This window comes from Zootoca vivipara, chromosome 2 (genome assembly GCF_965207765.1).
Source record: "Zootoca vivipara chromosome 2, rZooViv2.hap1.1, whole genome shotgun sequence".
NCBI classification, from domain to species: Eukaryota; Metazoa; Chordata; class Lepidosauria; order Squamata; family Lacertidae; genus Zootoca; species Zootoca vivipara.
In genome coordinates, this window is record NC_142584.1 from 27,585 (window position 1) to 48,061 (window position 20,477).

At 45.8% G+C, this 20,477-nt stretch overlaps 1 protein-coding gene and 2 long non-coding RNA genes across 6 annotated transcripts in view; 2 read left to right on the forward strand and 1 right to left on the reverse strand.

Annotated features, from left to right (window-relative positions):
* The first annotated feature begins 1,018 nt into the window (after nucleotides 1–1,018).
* Nucleotides 1,019–8,131, forward strand: LOC148686678 (uncharacterized). The gene is made up of 3 exons (XR_015948339.1): nucleotides 1,019–1,134; nucleotides 3,416–3,532; nucleotides 7,997–8,131. It is a non-coding gene; the product is annotated as an uncharacterized LOC148686678 (long non-coding RNA).
* LOC148686679 (uncharacterized) lies at nucleotides 5,924–16,960 on the reverse strand. The gene is made up of 3 exons (XR_015948338.1): nucleotides 16,821–16,960; nucleotides 14,781–14,845; nucleotides 5,924–6,059 (listed from the first exon to the last, which is right to left on the reverse strand). It is a non-coding gene; the product is annotated as an uncharacterized LOC148686679 (long non-coding RNA).
* Nucleotides 14,554–20,477, forward strand: part of LOC118077906 (LIM/homeobox protein LMX-1.2-like) — a 97,924-nt gene continuing 92,000 nt past the window's right edge. For 2 of the 4 annotated variants that reach the window (XM_088662770.1, XM_035101631.3), the window contains exon 1: nucleotides 14,554–14,612. The gene's annotated coding sequence lies outside the window, so the exon portion shown is untranslated. Of the gene's footprint in view, nucleotides 14,617–17,022; nucleotides 17,162–20,477 lie in introns of those variants that run through there. The other 2 variants (XM_088662772.1, XM_088662771.1) reach the window with 2 other exon arrangements.

Genomic DNA, 20,477 nt, shown 5'->3' on the forward strand with positions numbered 1-20,477 from the left:
TCTAGAAAACTGAGGTCCACTGTGGGCATGTGGGAAGGTATTTGTTTAGCAGCCTTTGTTCACCAATAGACCAGACTAGGGGGTAAAAAACAACAATAACAGCCCAAAGCACCACCATGTGTGTCACCCAGATGGCACCCAGCAAAACATCACTACACGTCTTTTTCTTAAAAAAAGATCCACAGTTAGCTAATATGTGATTTTATGTGGGATTTTCTTACCTTACTGCATTACCCACTAATCAAAAACCTGAATTAAATATGGGAGGGGAGAAGTGTATACTCATACACTTGGATGAGTATAACATTGTGTGTGCAATGTGAAACACAAGTATACCTGGAATACATCAGATCCACTTTAAACTGTCTGTGTACACAATACTGGCAATGTTGGGTCATTTGCTTAGGACTCTGCTCAGATTTTCCTTCATGAGAAGACACTGAGATGGCTGATTTAGATCAAGATCTCAGTGGGGGAAGGAAGAAGATCCCTCTCACACAAACACACCCCATTCTGTCCTTTAGTGGTGTCTTTGGTAGGGTTTTAGACAGGGGACATTCACTGCACTACCTGAAGATGTTGGGGATTGAACAGGTAATTTTCTGCATACAAAGCAAATACTCTCTCACTGACCAGCAGCCCGTCCCATTAGAGCAGTTTTAAGAATGACAATCCTGATTGCCCCAACACTTGCTTTTTACAAGGACAGCAGGATTTGAATCTCCTTTTCCTTCCCATTATGCCAAGCCTGTGTGTGATGAGAACAGGACCCCAGAGGAGGAGGAGGAGTTTGGATTTGATATCCCACTTTATCACTACCTGAAGGAGTCTCCTTTCCCTTCCTCCCCCACAACAAACACTCTGTGAGGTGGGTGGGGCTGAGAGACTTCAGAGAAGTGTGACTAGCCCAAGGTCACCCAGCAGCTGCATGTGGAGTAGCGGGGACGCGAACCCGGTTCCCCAGATTATGAGTCCACCGCTCTTAACCACTACACCACACTGGAGTACATTGTGTGTCCTGGAACTTGCCCTCTCTGTTCCAAAGCTCCACACACTAACCTATGAAGGTGATGTCTCTTCCTCATTTCAGATGCCACAGACACAGTTTGAGAGCCAAGCTGTTCAAGTACCAAGGTACCACTGTTCTAGACTTAGGTCATGATCAGTGCTTCTTTTTCTTAAAAAAAAAATGTTTACGGTTAGCCTCATTTTCCTACCATAGCTGCCAAGTTTTCCCTTTTCTCGCGAGGAAGCCTATTCAGCATAAGGGAAAATCCCTTAAAAAAAGGGATAACTTGGCAGCTATGTTTCCTACTCATATTGAAATACTGCCCCTCAATGAGGCCAAACTTAGATTCACAAAATGTTTAGGGGTATGTGTCCCCCTGCATCCCCCCCCCCGAAAAAGGCACTGGTCATGACAATATTTTTGGTTGGCACGCTTATTCATGGTATGAAAAGGTGAAAATTCATAAAGGATTTACAAATCATATAATTATGAAAAAAATCTATAGAGTATGGGATAAATACAATAATTTATTAGAGGTAAAAACACCACTTTGGCTCTCACCATTGGAAGCTATAGCAGTTGTAAGAGAGAGGGCTTGCAGAGAGCAGCCCACTCTGCTTACTTCCATCAGATGGGAGAGCAGCAGCAAGTCTGGGAGGGAAAACCAGGAACAGGAAGGGTTAAGGGCTCTGCAGAGTCCTGAAGGCTCAGCTCCAGGCTGCGAGAAGGGAAGCAGGGGTGGAGCTAGCTTCAGCAGGGACTGGAAAGGAGGGAGTAAGTAGAACGGCACCTCAGGAGCCTGTTTTGGGACCACGGAGGACCCATAGAGCAAGGAGGAGGGGCGTTTGGATGCCCAGTCTTAAAAGGGGGGTCAGAGCCCACGAGATGCCATTGTGGGCTTCTGCCCCATGCAGAGCAGACATGATTTGAGACATCTCACCACTGTATGCACAATAAAACTCTGAAAATCCAGAGGATGTGTGGAGTGCTTACTCGGGAGTAGCCAACACCCATCTGTGACAGCAGTAAAGAAATAGAACATGATGGACAACTTATAGAAATTTATTAAAACAAGAGGGAGGAGAGTATAAATTAAAAGAATTTAAGGAATTATCAGGGAAATTAACAACATGGATACAATATCATTTGAATGAAGTATTTAAGAAAGATGGGATATGAGGATTTGGGGAATAAATATCACAACTGGAGAGAGACCTGCTGGAATGTAATGTAAAAGTGCTGTTAAAATGTATAAAATATTATTGGGAGACAAAGGATGAGCAGGTAAAATCCCTAATGATACATTGAGTGGTCTTTCTTTTAAAGCAGGATTTTTATCCAAAGATTCAAAGGTCCTGATTTGAGACTAGCTGACTAGTGAGATTTAACTTGCTACCCAGAGAATGAATCCCCAAACCTCAGTACTAGAGCCAATTCCTGAGCCCTAACAATCCTAAAGAGGCAACAGACATCTCTGCACATCCAGTGAGGGAATGAGGGTCATTTCACCCCCTGGCTCTGTGCCCACTTCATTCCACCGGAGTCACTGTGCTTTCTGAAAGAGCAGCACACAAAATGGAGGGACCTCAAGTCATTCAAACTGCCATCAGTAGCAGGCAGGAAATGCAGTTCTTTGAAATGCAGGGGGGCGATTTATAGTGGTTTCAATGTTCAGTTAATCAAAGCTTTGTGGTTTTGATAAACTGGGGCAGGGCCTTAAAAGACAAAGAGAACAAACCATTTTATAAGGAAGGATGAGTAAGATGTTCTTGAGTGAGCTCTTGCTTGTTTTAGATTGAACATCTATTGGAGTCAGCACTTTCCAAAAAAAATTCCATGCTTCAGTTATGGGGAAGTGAACATGTGATTCCAATGCAGGCATTGTAAGGGAAGAGTGGAGAAGATGCATGGTTGGGGCACAGGTTGAAACTTTGGGGAGGGGGCTGCAGGGCTCAACACCCCCTCCCCTGCCCAGGCAGCAGCCATTGCCCAAGATATTGACATGCTTGCATGATGGACTCAGCATCATGTTACAACAGCAGCTTTAGCACACGAGTACCCCATCTCTTTGAGATACACGCATGTGCGTGCACACACACACACACGTGTCTAAGTTACCATAGAAACATTAACAAAGTGTGGGGCTTAAAAAGTATTTTATTTATGGCTGCAGCTTTTGTGGGATGATGAGTGGTCAGAGGGAGAAGAGGGAAGAGACTGGGAAGAGGAGGTGTCAGAAACTGATGTTCCTTCTTAAGGGAATTTATTCCCTGAAACAAGGGGATTACACGTGTCTGAATTTCCCCTGATCTTCCTAAGAAATAGGGGGAGGAGAGGGAAGGAAATAGATCTTTATATTTCATGATAAAGTTCTTCAATTTGCGGCTCATATTATAACCCATCAAGAGGAGAAAAATGAAAACAAGAGCAAGATGGTTCTACTTGGTGTTTATGAGCAAGAGAAAGATGGAGACCGTGTATACCTGGCAGAGGTGGGAGAAGCCAAGGCACCCAGAACAGCAGGTAAATATTTGGGGTTTGCACTGGCCTCAAGATGTAGATCCAGATTTGGCAATTCAGAAGTACTCTCTCTCATCTGGGAGCACTTTGTGGTAACAGAGTCCAGATTTGAATTCACTATTAGGGGGACTCAAAGATGGATCTAAGTGGTCCACTTGCTTTGGACAGAAGCTTACCAAATTGGCATGCCTAGTCCCCCTGCTAAAGTACAGGCATATATACCGTGTTTCCCCTTTTTTAAGACACCGTCTTATAACTTTTTTTCCTCAAAAAAACACACGGTGGCTTATTTTCAGGGGGTGTCTTTTTTTTTAAGTGCTGGTACAACTGGGTCCCACTGGCTCAGGACACTCGGTGCTCTCTTCCGCGCACATTATAAACACCACACTCTAGCCTACTGTGCTATCCAGGTTTTGCTGTCAACCAGGCTGGCAGCAGCTCTCCAGAATTTCAAACTTGGGGGTACCTGGGGGTTAAACCTGGGATCCTTCTGCTCCCCGGGCTCTCTCACGCCGGCCGAGGAATGAGGAGGGAGGCCGTGACCCGTCCCGCTCTGAGATGCTTGTGAGGGAAGCGCGAGGGGGACGAGGCTTGGGCCCATGCCCCTGGCGCGCGCGCGCGGCTGAATGACGAGCCGAAGCGGAACCTTTTCTCTGTGGGGGGGGGGAGACGCGCGCGCGCGCAAACACACACACACACACACACACACACACACACACACTGAGAGAGAGACACGCACAGGGAGAGAAAGAAAGAGACGCGCACACACACACACACACACACACACAGAGACGCACGGGGGAGAGAGAGAAAGAGACGCGCGCACACACACACAGAGAGAGACGGACGCACGGGGGAGAGAAAGAAAGAGACGCGCACAAACACACACACAGAGAGAGACGGATGCACGGGGAGAGAAAGAAAGAGACGCGCACAAACACACACACAGAGAGAGACGGATGCACGGGGAGAGAAAGAAAGAGACGCGCACAAACACACACACAGAGAGAGACGGACGCACGGGGGAGAGAAAGAAAGAGACGCGCACAAACACACACACAGAGAGAGACGGATGCACGGGGAGAGAAAGAAAGAGACGCGCACAAACACACACACAGAGAGAGACGGATGCACGGGGAGAGAAAGAAAGAGACGCGCACAAACACACACACAGAGAGAGACGGATGCACGGGGAGAGAAAGAAAGAGACGCGCACAAACACACACACAGAGAGACGCACGGGGGGGGGGAGAGAGAGAGACGCGCGCGCACACACACACACACACACACACACAGAGACGGACGCACAGGGAGAGAAAGAAAGAGACACGCGCACACACAGAGAGCGTGCGGCTGCAGCACACACAGAGAGCGTGCGGCTGCAGCGCTCACGAAGCAGCGCTGCACTTAGGGGAAGATGGCCAGGGAGGGGGGCTGCGGGGTCAAGGCAATGCGTGAAAGGGAGGGATGGCGAGGAAGAAGTGGGGAGTGAAGTGATCGGGGCTTTAACATGCCCGCACGCGCAAAAGGGAGGCTCGGAATATGGAGATCGGTTCTGGCTGCTTCTCTTAAAGTGCCGCAAGTAACGAGCCTCTCTCTCTTTCCTCCTGCCGCTCGTGCCCTTGGTGCTTCGTGCGGCGCTGCTTCACGCTTTGTCAGCGCTGCAGCCGCCACCGCTTCTGGGCACCCACCCGACCCCGCAGGCTTCCTCCTCCTGCCGCGGCCGGCATTGCAGGAGCTGGGTCCTGCTGGCTGGTGCTCCGTGCGGCACTGCTGCACGCTTTATTGGCACTAAAGCAGCCACCGCCGCTTCCGGGCACTGACCCGACCCGGCAGGCTTCCTCCTCCTGTCGCGGCCGGCATGCTGGGTCCTGCTAGCTGGTGCGGAAGTATGGCTTATTTTCGGGGTATGTCTTATAGCTCTCAAATGGTTAAAAACCCTGCCATGGCTTACTTTCTGACTACGTATTAAAAAAGGGGAAACACGGTATCCAGGGACTCAGAAATGTGCATAACTTAAATTTCTGGGCAGAACTTGATAAAATCTGCAGACATTGTCCTCCTTTCTGAGGGAGAGATCCCTGCCAAATAGCTGCAGTGGTTCTCCCATAAGGGAAGACGTTACCATTTTAGGGTGGGGTGGGGAAATCACTTAATCCCAGTGTTTTATGGGCAAATGGTTAGAAAATAGTAGATATTACTGAGCAAATGGTTGGAAAATAGTAGATATCGCATGAAAAAAGGCACCAACTAGCAAGAACAGGGCTGCAAGAGCAGGCCATTTCTCCGCTTCAAACTATCTGCTTTAGAGTGACAAAGACTCTGCACAACTTGAATGTAACCAGAATTTTTATATAAAAATGTTTATGTTTCTAAGCAATTTAATAAGAACCATATTATACTCTAAGTAAAGTTTTATAATCAGAATCATGTCTGGAGGCTGGAGTCAAGGCCAATTCCTCTTTCCAGGTTTTTTCTGTATGCCACAAGACATGTCTCTCTGTGTGTTCGGTAGTTCCAATTGCCACACCTGGGGAGGGAAGGAGAGAAAGAATAAGGCCAGTAGTGGTTTAAATGACTATGGCTGTATATGCACCATACATTTAAAGGCAGTTCATAGAATCATAGAGTCATAGAGTTGGAAGAGACCACAAGGGCCATCCAGTCCAACACCCTGCCAGGCAGGAAACACCATCAAAGCATTCCTGACAGATGGCTGTCAAGCCTCCGCTTAAAGCCCTCCAAAGAAGGAGACTCCACCACACTCCTTGGCAGCAAATTCTACTGCCGAACAGCTTCAAACTACAAGAAAGAAGATTCCACCTAAACATTAGGAAGAACTTTCTGACAGTAAGAGCTGTTCGACAGTGGAATTTGCTGCCAAGGAGTGTGGTGGAGTCTCCTTCTTTGGAGGGCTTTAAGCGGAGGCTTGACAGTCATCTGTCAGGAATGCTTTGATGGTTTTTCCTGCTTGGCAGGGGGTTGGACTGGATTGCCCTTATGGTCTCTTCCAACTCTATGATTCTATGATTCAATGATTCTACCCGGGGGGGGGGGGCATTTTGTGGTTTGCCCCAGATGCTGACATTTTCCCACATATCTTGGTTTCCTGTGTTTGCTGCCTTGTGTAGGAAAGCAGACAAAGGCAGGAGTTTGTGGATAAAGTAGCAGGGCAGGCGGAAAGATTAAGCCACGGATAGGTCATCTGGTCCTTGAGATTTTGCAGGCCTACAATACCCATGATTCCTTACCAGTGCCCATGCTGGCCAGGCCTGATGGGAGCTGGAGTAACAACATCAGGAAGCCTCGGGTTCCCAACCCTGGGGTTAACATTAACAAGTGACCCCCAAATTCCAGATCCCCCACCACACAAACTGATGCCAACATTTCATGCTACTTTAGTGCTGTTTTGTGCCTTGAACCCCATGTTTCGTGCCATCCCCAAACTGAGTAATTGACACAGCAAAAGTCAGGGTTTGCAGCCTAAAATGACACAAAACCAGCACACCACTTTGGCACTGGTTTGGAGTCAATCAGACAAGTTTGGATTGTTTGGAAATACCTTGTGACCTTGATTTACTGTGTCAATTACTCAGTTGGGGGAGTGGCATGAAATGCAGGGTTCATGGCACAAAACAGCAGTAAATTAGCACTAAACTTTGGCATCAGTTTGTGTGATGGGGGATCCATAATTTCAGGGTCACACATTAAGGAAGCTGTCGACACATTCCCCTTCCATTCACTGCAGTGTTTCTCTGTTGCAAATCACCCATAATGCCATTTTGCAGCTGTTCATCCAGGAGTCTGTGCATGCCACCCACCACTTACGTCTGGCCTCACTCTGCTACAAGAACATTCAATATATTTGATATGCATCTGCTATGGAAGCTTTAGTTGAGATCCCGGCCTTGCAGGGGGTTGGGCTAGTGACCCTCAAGGTCCCTTCCAACTCCGCAGTTCTATTATTCTCTGTCTGCTAGTTCTGTGAATAGATGGACACAGTCTTCTTCTGGTTTGGGAGCTAGCTTTGCGTCAGTCTTGTGAGAAGAGGCCACATCTGAATCTATAATCCCCTATTGCCCATTTTAGGCAGTTTTCTACACCTTTCTTCAGTGCTTTAAACTTCATGAAATATTAGCTCATATACATAGTAGAGTAATAAAGCAGCAGCAGCATGTTCTTTGTAGGGTTGTAAAACTCCTCATTGTATGTTACTGGTATTTTCAGTAGCAGAAAAAGTGGGGGTTTTTTACAGTACTGATGGAAATGCAAACCTATGCCTTGACCATGCCTCCCAGCCTCTCTGCCCTCTCTCTCACATGACTGGTCTGAGGTGCCCGGAGTGCCCTCATCATGTAGTGAAGCATTGTGATGTTTGCCATGTGGTCACCCATTATCTGAGACCATCCATGTGTCATGCTTCACTCCTGGTCATGTTAATGTGGCCCTGTGTGTCCCACTTTACAGAGGACAGCCCTCTACCTTGAAAGGCTGTCAGACAACGGTCAGAAAGAACTGTCTGCTGGAAGGAAAAATAATCCTAGGAAGGGAGAGCAAGAATTTGCCCACCAAAGTTAGCAGCAACTGGACTGCAGATGGAACAGACCCACTAATCACCGGGTGGTGAGATACTTTGTATTTACATTTAAACGACAGTACAGTATTTCTTTTAAAAATTGCATTCCCTTTTACACCTGCTTACATTGAATGGGAGCTCTTTGAAATCCTGTTTTTGGTTCTCATCTACCTTGAACTATTTGGGATCATCAGCAAACTTGGCTCCTTCATTGCTCACCCTTAACTCCAGGGGTTATGTCAGATCAATTGTGAGGGGTGAGCTCGGGGGTATGCAGAGAGAAGAAGCAGTCCCGTTACACAAGGCGCTGTGTGCAAAACTTAGGCTGTGTACACACTATACTTTTAAAGCACATTTGAAGCACATTATTTTACTCATATGGGCACTCTGAGTTTACCCCTCACAAAGTTATAGTTCCCAGCATGCCTTAACAAACTACAATTCCCATAATTATTTAAGGGAAATAATGTGTTCAAATGTGCTTTACAATTATGGTGTGAAACATGCTTAACCCAATATCATGTATGAATAAATGTTTTATTTATTATTTTAAAAAACCAGTCTTCATCATAGCTATCTCCTTCTATTCTAGAAAACTGCTGTTTTGCAGCTTGTGTTATCAGTCCTCAATGAAATGATATTTTTCTTTGATTATCTGCTGGCATCCTTTCAAGCAAGCACAGAGTTTCAGGTTCATTTCTCTCTTTTCGTCCTGCCATTCTAGGTTCTCTCAAAGAAGCCCTGCCATTCATTCCGCCTTGTCAATCAAGCACACATGTCAAATGCTAATTGAACAGCTTCTATGTTTTTAGCTTTGTGTTATGCGTGTAATTACTATATTTGTATCAGGCTGCCTGATAATGTTCTCTGAGTGAGACACAAACAGTAAATAGTAAAATTCAACTTCATAAAATAACTTTTAACCTAACTTTTCCAGCAGAGAGAATAAAACCAGATGACTTTTTAAAAGGACACAGCACATAAACAGGAAAACTATTTTGGGAAGCATGTATAATATTGCCACCAGTCCCCCCCCCTTTTTTAATGTACTCCCTTCTCTTAATGCCCTCCCAAATACAGTAATTACATAACTAATGATTTCTAAAAGCAGGGCTTTTTTCCAGCTGGAGCTCACTAGAGCTCAGCTCTGGCACCCCTCAGGTAGGGGCCATTGCCATTCTAACAGAACAAGGGAGAAGTTCGTGGTGAGCTCCAGTACATCTTTTTCTAGAAAACTCACTGTCTAAAAGTATGAGAGTCTCCCAAATACTACTTTATAGAGTCCTCAGTTTCATTCAAAATTGATGCAATGGACACGTCTATTTCTAAAGCTAAAGACAAAAAATATGTATGATTTCTTTGTTTACACCTTCTGGATACCATGCAGAAAGACCTAATGGCCTGCTAGGCTCATCTCTCGAATAACAATTGCCCACCTTCATTATTTAGCTTTTCTAATGTTCAAATAGTAAAGTCACAAGTGTGTGCATGTCTGCTGAGACCCACTGAGGTTGGACTAAACTCCCAGACAAGGATGTGTCAGATTGCAACTTCAATACCTTGTGGTGGTATTCCTCAAAAAAAGTGCTTTCCTGATGTCTGGAGCCACTGTCCTTGGTTTTTAATCTTACTCTTATGTTCCCCATTATTGCTTCCTTATTTCCCCTACATACCAGGGGTCACATGAAATAAACTACACATGCTGAGTGGCCGGTGGAAAATGCCAGGTAGTGCAGGCCTGTTCACTCAGAACTAAGCTCTTGTATACTTGTATACTTAATGGAGCTTACTCACTTGCAGAAGTGTTTCGGATTGCAGCCTAAATTTTTATCCTTTGCTGGCTATAAGATTAGTAAAGATGTCGCTTTACAGGTTAATTGATAGTAGTACACACAATTCCAACATGAGAATTCGCCCTGGGGAGGAATTACTCCAGTCAATACATCCACTTGCTTTTATTTTGTCTGAAAGAAGGGGCATAATGCCCTAATTTCTGAGTTTTCTGATAGGCTGCCATGGATGTCTAATAATCAGAGGGCGAATGCTTACAAAATATGTCATTTTCGCAGCACTGTTAACATTATCAAAAGGATGTCTCTGTGTTGATCTCCTTAGATCTTTTCATCTGGTCTCTCAGTGCCATTAAATCCTTCTTCATCCTTTGCACAGCCCTCACTATAGTTCTTAGGTACCCACTGAAAGTAAACTTTGTCTCAGAATTAGAATCTGAGATGGTTGTGCTATCACCATCCTATCCTTGGGCGTAGCCAGGGGGCAGGGGGGGCAGCTGCACCCCCAATCAATAAAAATCAATAAAAATACATAGCAAACTGAGGTTCTGCCCCCCCAAACAAAAGGTCTATCCCCCCTAACAAAAATCCTGGCTACACCCACGATCCCACCCTAATATGTATCAACTGCCCATACAGTAAATTGTCTATAATCTTATCAGTGGGTTGTCTGTAAGCAGATGCTGTAAATCAGGGGTCAGCAAACTTTTTCAGCAACGGGTTGGTCCACTGTCCCTCAAAACTTGTGGGGGGCTGGACTATATTGGGGGGGGGAATGAACAAATTCCTATGCCCCACATATAACCCAGAGATGTTTTTTAAATAAAAGGACACATTCTACTCATGTAAAAACACCAGGTAGGCCCCACAAATAACCCAGAGATGCATTTTAAATAAAAGGACACATTCTACTTATGTAAAAACACCAGGCAGGCCCCACAAATAACCCAGAGATGTTTTTTAAATAAAAGGACACATTCTCCTCATGTAAAAACATGCTGATTCCCGGACCGTCCGCGGGCTGGATTTAGAAGGTGATTGGGCCGCATCCGGCCCCCGGGCCTTAGTTTGGGAACCCCTGCTGTAAATATTTAGACAAGTATTCCTGGGGAAGAATGGGATGTGCAAGCACATAGGTGAAAATTTTGAATGATTTTATAGCACTGCAGTTTGACTGAGCAATCAGAAATCTTTTGAACAATTAGAAAGATGACTCGAATTAAACAGGCGTGACTAGAACCCAATATCACTACAACAAATATACCGTGCAATTCCTAGAAACGAGAGGTACCTAATCGGAGGAACAAAAATATTTAAGGAGCTAAGGATAACAGCTGATATAGAAATAATAAGCAAAAATAATCAAAGCCTTAAGGGGATGCCGGCTACTGCCTCATTTCACTGTGATTAGCAGTTTCTTCAGAAGGAAAATGAGAACACTATATTTTTTCAATAACAACATTCAGAAGAAAGGGAACTCTATTTTTGCATATTCAAGGCCTAAAACGCAAGCAAAAAAGGTGAACTCAAAATTAAGCTATCAAGCTTTCTGAAAAAAATCAAAGCCTGGGCGATCTCAACCCCATTACAAGATAAAGAGAAATAAAACTCAAATTTAGCATTTCCAAGGCCTGAAAAGCAGGCAAAAGGTGGATTCAAAATAAGCTATCTAGCTTTCTGATAAACACAATGCCTGGCGTATGTCAACACCATTACAAGATAAAGGGTAAGAACACAGATTTAGCATTCTCAAGACCTGAAACGCAGGCAAACAAGGGGTTCTAATTAAACCATATAGCTTTCCGAAAAACTCAAAGTCTGGGCTGGAGAGCTCCATGTTCTAATGTGTGGCAAAGACCAAAGACTGCTGCAGGCCGATCTCAATCACAGGTTTTTATAGTCAATGGTAAAAGACTTCTTAAAGGGGCAGGCCATATTATAACTCAACCTGGGCAAGGCGGAAAAGGGAGGGAGATTGAATACAAATCTATGGGTTACAATTCTAAAACTGAAATCAATCCAAATTTTGTGGCAAATATGAATAATGTTCACAACATGGGCAGAATAGAAAAAAAATTCATTTTTTAGGACAGGAGATATATATATATAAATGCAGAATGTGTTTGTACATATTATTACAAAAAAGAACTAAAATCCATATGAGAGTTAAGGCCTGCCAGGCCAGACAACCAAACTTAAAAATCCAATACATTTCTTTCTGTAGCAGGTTTTTTTTTTTTTTGCAAGACATCCATGTTTGCCTCAGTGAAATGTGGTTTTTATGTTCTAATATTCTGGTTTTGACTGTTCTTAGTCCAGAATATTAGAACATAAAAACCGCATTTCTGACAAAGTTTTAGATGCCCCTCTTACGTCCCACTTTATTGAGACGAATCATAAAGATGTGGATTTCAGATGGTTTGTGATTTACAAACACAACATCACTGAGGCAAACATGGATGTCTTGCACACACACACAAAAACTGCTACAGAAAGAACAGTTTGCCATTTGGTTCTAAATTAAGACCCGAGAAAATGCTTTAAAATTAGCACACCCACTGGTATTATTTGCCCAGTCAATTTAAACAAAAGTATTCATAATACTTCAATAATTTGCTGGTGGGAGTGTAATTCACCAGGGTCCATATTGCACATGTGGTGGCATGGCCCATATATTCCCTTTGGGGAAATTTCCGCCATCCTGATCCAAAATTGATCTCTTAGTCATCGGGGGGGGGGGGGAGGTAGGGTTAGTCAGGTGTGGAGGAAGGGTTGGCAGGTAGGCAAAACAAAGGGGCTGGCAGGTAGGCAAAGCTGGTGACTGGAAGCGGCCGCCGAGACCAGATGAAAGATCTACATTGGCTCCCAGTACGTTTCTGAGCACAAAAAAGTGTTGCTGCTGACCTTTAAAGCCCTAAATGGCCTAGGTCCAGTATACCTGAAGGAGCGTCTCCACCCCCATCGTTCTGCCCGGACACTGAGGTCCAGCACCGAGGGCCTTCTGGCAGTTCCCTCGTTGCGAGAAGCCAAGTTGCAGGGAACCAGGCAGAGGGCCTTCTCGGTGCTGGCGCCTGACCTGTGGAACACCCTCCCATCAGATGTCAAAGAGAAAAACAGCTACCAGATTTTTAGAAGACATCTGAAGGCAGCCCTGTTTAGGGAGGCTTTTAATGTTTAATAGATTATTTTATTTCATTTTTCTGTTGGAAGCCGCCCAGAGTGGCTGGGGAAACCCAGCCAGATGGGTGGGGTATAAATAATAAATTTATTACTACTACTACTACTACTGTACTATTATTATTATTAATCATACAGTGAAAACCAAACAGCTGCAATTCCAAAAAGTGTAAAACCTTCCAACTGAAACAGAACAGAATTGATTCAGTATAAAGGTGTCTTCCACAAAACAAAACACTTTAACTGTCAAGGGTAAAGAGGTGCATCTTGAGCATATATGATAAAAGATACAATAAATCTTCTGGACGCGCCTCTTTCCCTTTTCTAGCGAGGAAGCCTATTCAGCATAAGAGAAAATCCCTTTAAAAAAGGGATAACTTGGCAGCTATGATGGGGAGGGTGTTCCTTCCTGCCACAGCCTAGAAGTTCCACAATTTTAAGCAGAAAGAAGAGCTATTGTCATTGCTGTGCACATTGCAGGACAGTTGTGCATGCATGTGGCTTCTTTCCCTACAAAGAGATTATTTTAAGAGCAACACATTGTATCAGGAAGCATCGTCTGCCAAAGTAATGAGTATTTTATTTTATTTTATTGCTTGCTTGCTTGCAGTCATACGCCACCTTTCCTCCAAGGCACTCAAATCAGTGTACATGAATCTCATCCTCCTCATTTTTATCCTCAGAACAACTTTGTGAGGTAGGTGAGGCTGAGAGGCAGGACTTCCCCAAGGTCACTCAGCATGTTTCATAGATCTACCCTGGCCTTCCAAGTCCTAGTCCAATGCTTTCACCACAAAGGAAAGGAAATAACTCTGTGCGTGATCAGGAGGCACAGCTCCAGGTACCAGAATTTCCCACAGTATTGTTTTCCTCCTGGTCATAAAAACAATACCACCATCTGTCACAGAGTGACCTTGGGCCAGTCATTGCATCTCAGCCTAACCTACTTTGCAGGGTTGTTGTGGTGATTAAATGAGGAGGGAGAGAACCATGTGCGCCACCTGGAGCTCCTTGGAGAAAAGGGTGGGATACAAATGCAATTAATACAATAAAATAATAGAACAGTCTTTACTTGTTTGGAACGGTTCCAGCTGAGGAGGTTGGAAGTCCAGTCCTGAAAATGTGCCTGCTGATTCCAAACACACCGGGCAGCTGTAAAGGGAATATATATCCCTGCTCTCCAAGGGACTTATTCCTAAGTAAGCGTCCAATGCTCTTCAGCCTTAAGCAGCAAGCAGCGGCTTTGAAGGACTGCCCTCCCTTCCTGGTTCCTAGGAATGACAAGTAGCGGGGTGGGGGGTGCGGGGTGGGCAGGTTCAAGTGGGTGGAGGTCGCCAATACATTCCTCCTGGCGCGCCCCTGGATGTGTCTGGAGTATTCACTTTCAGTTCCACCCCCTTGCAAGCTTTAGACAATAGCGGGGGACCCCCACCCCATCATCTTCCCCCTCCCCTCCCCCTCCCTCTTCTTCTCCTCCTCCTCTCCTTCGCAGCCGAAGGAAGAGCGGACGAGCAGAGAGGGAAACCAGAGCCGGAACCCGGTAGGTAGGTCGCGCGTTTGACCGAGATTGAGAGCTTCGTGTCCGGGTGGGGGCTCCGAAATATGGAAAGCCGGGGGGGGGGCAGAAAGAGAGAGGATCTCCCGCGGTTTCGCCTCCAGGCTGTTCCTCGCTTCCCTTTCACCCCCGCCCCTGCCACTGGAGCGGTACCTTACGAGAGAGCCTTGGAAATCCTTCCCTAAGAACTGAACGAGGGTTCGAGTCGCGTCGCCGGCCTGGTCATTTAGAAGGGGGGGGAGAGAGAGAGAGAGAGAGAGAGAGAGAGAGAGAGAGAGAGAGAGAGAGAGAGAGAGAGAGAGAGAGAGAGAGAGAGAGAGAGAGAGAGAGAGAGAGAGAGAAATTGATCTGACTTCCAAGTTCCACCCCTAAACTACGGACGATTAAGTCCTCACCCACCCCAAAAAGAGCACTGAGCACAGGCTTTGGGTCTCTCCCCGCCACCTTCCAAGAGGGACCCCTTCAATGATCGACGGGAAGTTTTCTTAAGGAATCGGCAGGGAGCGTCTCGGTGGATTTCCGATTCCCGAAGGAAGAGGACCACCTTTCCCTGCCCTTTGGATTGCAGCTTTCGTTTAAAGGGGATCCCGCTGATCCGTGCGCGCCTCCTCTCCTAACGCAGGATCTCGGGGTGATCCAAAGCGGCTGACTGGAGAGAGGCTCCAGGGAGAGGAGCGCGCGCCGGCAGAATCCGCTGTGGGACTCACAGCCACAAGGTCCGGCGACAGCCACGCACAAGCTCGGGTGGCTTTTAGAGGACTGATTCGTGGAGTATGAGGCGTCGCGTCTCCGTGGCTGCTATTCAGTATGGCTTATAGGTTGTTAGTAGGATCACAGGCCGCGTCTCACTGAGTTGCAGGCGGGGTAGTGGGGGGCAACAGCAGGAAGGGGCTTTTGCGCTTGGGCTCTTGCCCGCGGTGAGCTGCCCAGAGACTCCTGGTTTGGCTCTGCGATGCTGCACTAGACGGACCTTTGGTCTCATCCAGTGGACCGCCTCTTCTGTGCGGCAGTTATGGAGTTTGGGGGAGTTTGGCAGGGTGGGCGTGGGGGACAGGGGAGATTTGCAGCACAATCCTAAGCACGCTTCCTCGGAAGGAAACCCTGCACTTACAGTGGGACTTTTTCTCGAGGAAGCGCGCCAAGGAACGCAGCCTTCTCGACCTGTCCATTTAGCGAATTAGGCTCGCTTAGGCTTGATTGGGATTTCACTTTATTTTTAAAGAGAAGACTTTCTTGGAAATAAGTTTGCCTTCCAATCAGGTGGGCATCAACTTCCAAGCAAGGGGCACCATCTACCCCATAGCTTGAGGCGTTCCAAGTCCCGTCGGTTTCAACGGGTCGGGGAGAAGAGCGCTTCAGCCTCTCGTATGGCAAAGCACGAGGACGTGGGAAAAGCTTCCGTTCGGGTGGATCGTGCCCCTGGTTTGGGACGGAAAGGGGTCGGCTCGAGTGGACTCAGCCTGCTGAGCGTTTGCTAAACGCCGATTATGATTTGTGTGAGAAGCTGCGGGGAAGGAGGCCTGAGTACCATCCGCATGAGGTCGGGACTACTTGGGGAATAAAATCGAGAGCGAGAGCGAGAGGGAGAGAGAGAGATGGGACTTGCTTTTCACTGCTTAAAGAGTCCTAGCGAAGGACCTCCTCCTCCTCACTTCCCAGACGCTTCTTGCGAGAGCAAAAACCGCGCTGTCTTGGGGGGGGGGGTGTATACATATGATATATCATATCTGTAACAAAGATCGGTTTGTTACCGTCAGAGGAGCAACTGTGCATTGCAGAAGTCTCTTTCAGTGAGTTTCTGTTTGCAACCGGGACAAATATTATTCCAGGGGCACAAATCGCAGACTTCTATTTATATCGCTGGATGCATTGATTTGTCCTAAAGTCATTCTCGCAAATAACGCAAGCATTTCGATATATAGGTATACCGTTTGTGTGTGTGTGTGTGTGTTGTTGTTGTTGTTGTTGTTGTTGTTGTTGTTGTTGTGTGATTTGCTTGCGTGTCGCTACTGTTCTTACGGGCTCGCTACTACCTGTAGGCTGCCCGTGTCTTTAGGTAAAGAAGGTGAGACTTGGCGCTACTACCCTTCAATCCAAAGTGTTCTGCTGGAGCAAACGTGTGTGAGAGAAATCCGATATATTATAAACGATGAAAAATACCGTATAGCAGCGTGCGCACGTGTGTTTGCATACCTGTGCCCTATTTTCTATGGCAAGGCGCTTCTTCACGTTCCTTCGCTTCCTGGGTTGGTCGGTCCCTGGCTGTGCGTCGGGACAAACAGGGAAGTTGCAGCGCGCCAGACTCTTTGTCAAAAGGGGTCCTGCAATGTCGGTTATAGTTCTTGTAGCTTAGATTTGAGGCGCCTGTTGAGGATCAGTTGCGCATCCTCGTGTACTTAGTTCAGATGGATTCTCGACTTTTCCTTCAGGGATTTATATCGCTCAGACAAACCCTGAACTCCTCGAGGTTGCGGACGCTGCGTGCGCTTCGACTTCCGACTTCCTCCCTCGCTACGTTGCCAAATAGGACCCTAGTAAGTTATCTACCATGCAAAATACATACGGCTATACCTTTATGACGCATCTTCTAGAGTGCTGGTAAAAACAAAACCAGGGCACAATCCAGCCAAATTTATGTCTGCTCCTAAACATACTTGCCTCGGAGTAAGTCCCAGAGAACTCGGCGGTGCTTCTTTCGGCTTATGCACAGCCAGCTGCACGACCCGCCGGCGTTTTAAAGCTCTCCTTGAAATAACTGAGAATGGCCTGGCTATTATGATTTCATATTTGAAGAAGCATAGGCGTGTTCACATATATCACTTATTGTTCACACAGCGTCCGCGTCAAAGGGCTTTCAAAGCGTCCCAACATGCAAAAAGAAAGGTTCTCTGCAGCGAGAAGTCTACGCTCGGCGCGCGTAAAAATTGGGTAGCTTCAATATGTGGATAAAAGTTTGCCACGATGTTCTAGTATTCTATAGGGAATGTTATGTCTCAAGCCTCATCGATATTGTCTCTGGAAGATCCTGTAATCGAAAAGGAATTTATTTTCAAGAGACATTTCAATTCTAAACACATTGTTTTAATTGTAAGTAAACTCTAGTCAAGTATAGGTAGGTAGCCGTGTTGGTCTGGGTCGAAGTAAAATAAAAAAATTCCTTCAGTAGCACCTTAAAGACCAACTAAGTTTTTATTTTGGTATGAGCTTTCGTGTGCTACTGAAGGAATTTTTTTATTCTAGTCAAGTATGATTTTTTTAAAAGCCACCCACTCTTTCCGGCCTCCGCCCCTCCCTTATAGGCAGGTTCCAGAACTATACATTGTGCGAGTCTGCTCTGGGGATAACAAGTCTGAAGACTTGCGGGGCGATCTGATACGTACTTACCTGCGAGTAAACCCCACTGAACCCAATGGGATTTACATCTGGTAAAACATGCATAGGCTCATCCTCTTAACCGTTTTGTTGTGTGATCTGAGTTCTGGAAGTCTTAAAGTCATCAGGCGGCTATTGAGATAAATGGAATTTGCTTGCAACTAAATGTAAATGAACCGGCTCGTTGGACTTATTAAAACTTAATAACCGCGGTGTTAGACGCAATTGAAATCCACCGGCCTTGTGCGAAATATACTTAGCAACCTGATGTCTAGCAGCTTAAAGCAGTGCCGCCATTTATGCCTTTTGACTCCGCTGGGATTTAAACACACAATGGTTTTAGAGTCAATTAATTTTGGCAAGCCGCCTCCAGTGCTAGGAAAGTCGACAGGTCAACGTTTTAAATGTGATCTTTGAATGAAAAGCGGTATATAAATTTAATAAACTGTTATTATTGTTTTATTATTTATTTGCTTGTTCTTGTATTTTGCATGAAGTTTTAATTTATTGTTATTATCTTTTGCTTGTTGTTGTGTTCTATATAAATGTTTGTAAAGTGAAATTTAGTTGTTCTTATTTGTATCCTACAAGAAACTCAAGGTTCTCCTCCTCCATTTTATCCTCACGCGATCACATCAATCCTGTGAGATAGTTTAGGGGGAGAGATTGAGACTGTCCCAAAGTCACCCGGTGAGCTCCATGGCCCAATGGAGATTTGAACCCAGATCACACACACACACACACACACACACACACACCGCACCGCACCCGCTTCAATGCACCACGCTAACCATTGCACTAAGCTATTTTATTTTTGCTTCCTCCACCTCTGGAGTTTTTGCTGAAAGGCGATTTTATGAATGTGAAAAATATGTATATATACAAAGAGATAGAAAAACCAGTATTTTCCTTTAAGTTCATTGTGGGCACGGACAGTTTAAAAACAACAACGTGCTTTATGTATTGTAGACAGACCCACAAATGTATTAGTCTTTTAAGGTGCCACTTTAAGCATTATATTTTTTGCAGCATGTCTTAAGGATGTCGAATCCGAACTGTTTCTTTAAAAATAAACAAACGAGAACAGTCAGCCCTTTCGAGGAAATACATAAAAATGTTGAAATACCGCATCTCAAAATAATAACCTACAAAGTGTAACCCGCGTCGAAGCACAGAATTAACTTTTAAAAACAAAAACATCGGATTCAAAAAGTTGGTGCTTAACACAACGTATAAAGCGGGCTGGATAACTAATACAAAATGAAAAGAAACCTAGCGGCAATTTCCCCCTATTCATGACAGAAAATGCCCATCTAATTGAAAAGTACGACGCAACCTGTCTACTGTCAACGTCTGATCAGAAGTAAGACCCATTCAGTTCAGGAGGAGTTACTTTTAAAGTAAGCGTGTACTGTATATATAAGTATATATATGACCGCAGCCTCAGAAAAACTGGAGAGAAGAGAGGAAACAGAGCAAAGCTTCTCGTTTTCCTAAAGACTCACAAACGCAACAATTAATGTTAAAGACCTCGCGTCGCTCCCCTTTGGTCCAAGCGCTTGTTAGCGCAAAAGCATTGGAACAGAATCCATTCTCTTCTCCAGCCGTCCTTTTTGAGGGCGAATAGATCACAGAGCTGTTCCAATTATTGTTGGTTGGGTTTGCTGGGAGGGTGGAATTTATCAAGCCCCTTTCCAAATAAAATAACCTTTTAAAAACAGGCGGACCAAAGAGAGAGGGGGAGATTAAATTGCGCCCCCAAGTCGAGCGTTGACGAGACCTGGGTAGCAGCGTCTCGGCCGCCGCCAATCTCGGAATTCGAATCCTCGCAGCCTCGGAGGAGAGACGCTCGTGGAAACGCGGCTTCTAGCCCGGGGCAAGAACTCCCTTCTGCTTGGTCCGGGGCGGGCAGGCGCCGGGCCATCTCGGCCAAGTCGGCGGAATTACTTGGGCGTCCCCCTGCCCCCCCCCCGGCCGCCTCCCCTTCTAACTTCCTCCCTCTCGAAATGAAAAAAGGAGACAAGATCCGGACAGGGGGGCGGGGACAGGAGGGGGTCCTACAGGTCGAAGCAACAGGCGAGCGGCCCTAGAGCAGAGTTTCTTTAATCACAACCAAGGTACCTGCCTCGGACACCCACCCCGTTCCTGTGTCCCAATCCGTTCCAACTCCTCTGCCTTGTTTCTGAGACACATTGGTCCCCACAGCTCTTGCTTCTTCCTGTCCAAAGCAGAGGAGGAGCAAAGTAGCATACCCTACCAGGTACTGAATGACAGGTAGAAGTAGCTGGTCAACAGAATCTGATGATATAAGTCTATTTACTGAGAAGTAAACACGCCGAGGATTATAAGGGCACAATCCTAACCAGACCTATTTGATAAAAAGGGGAGGAAGGGGTTTTTGTTTTGTTTTAAGGACTGCAAATGAAGAGAGACCTTTTGTTCTTGTCTCCATGTAGTAGACTTAAAGTAGGGATGGAG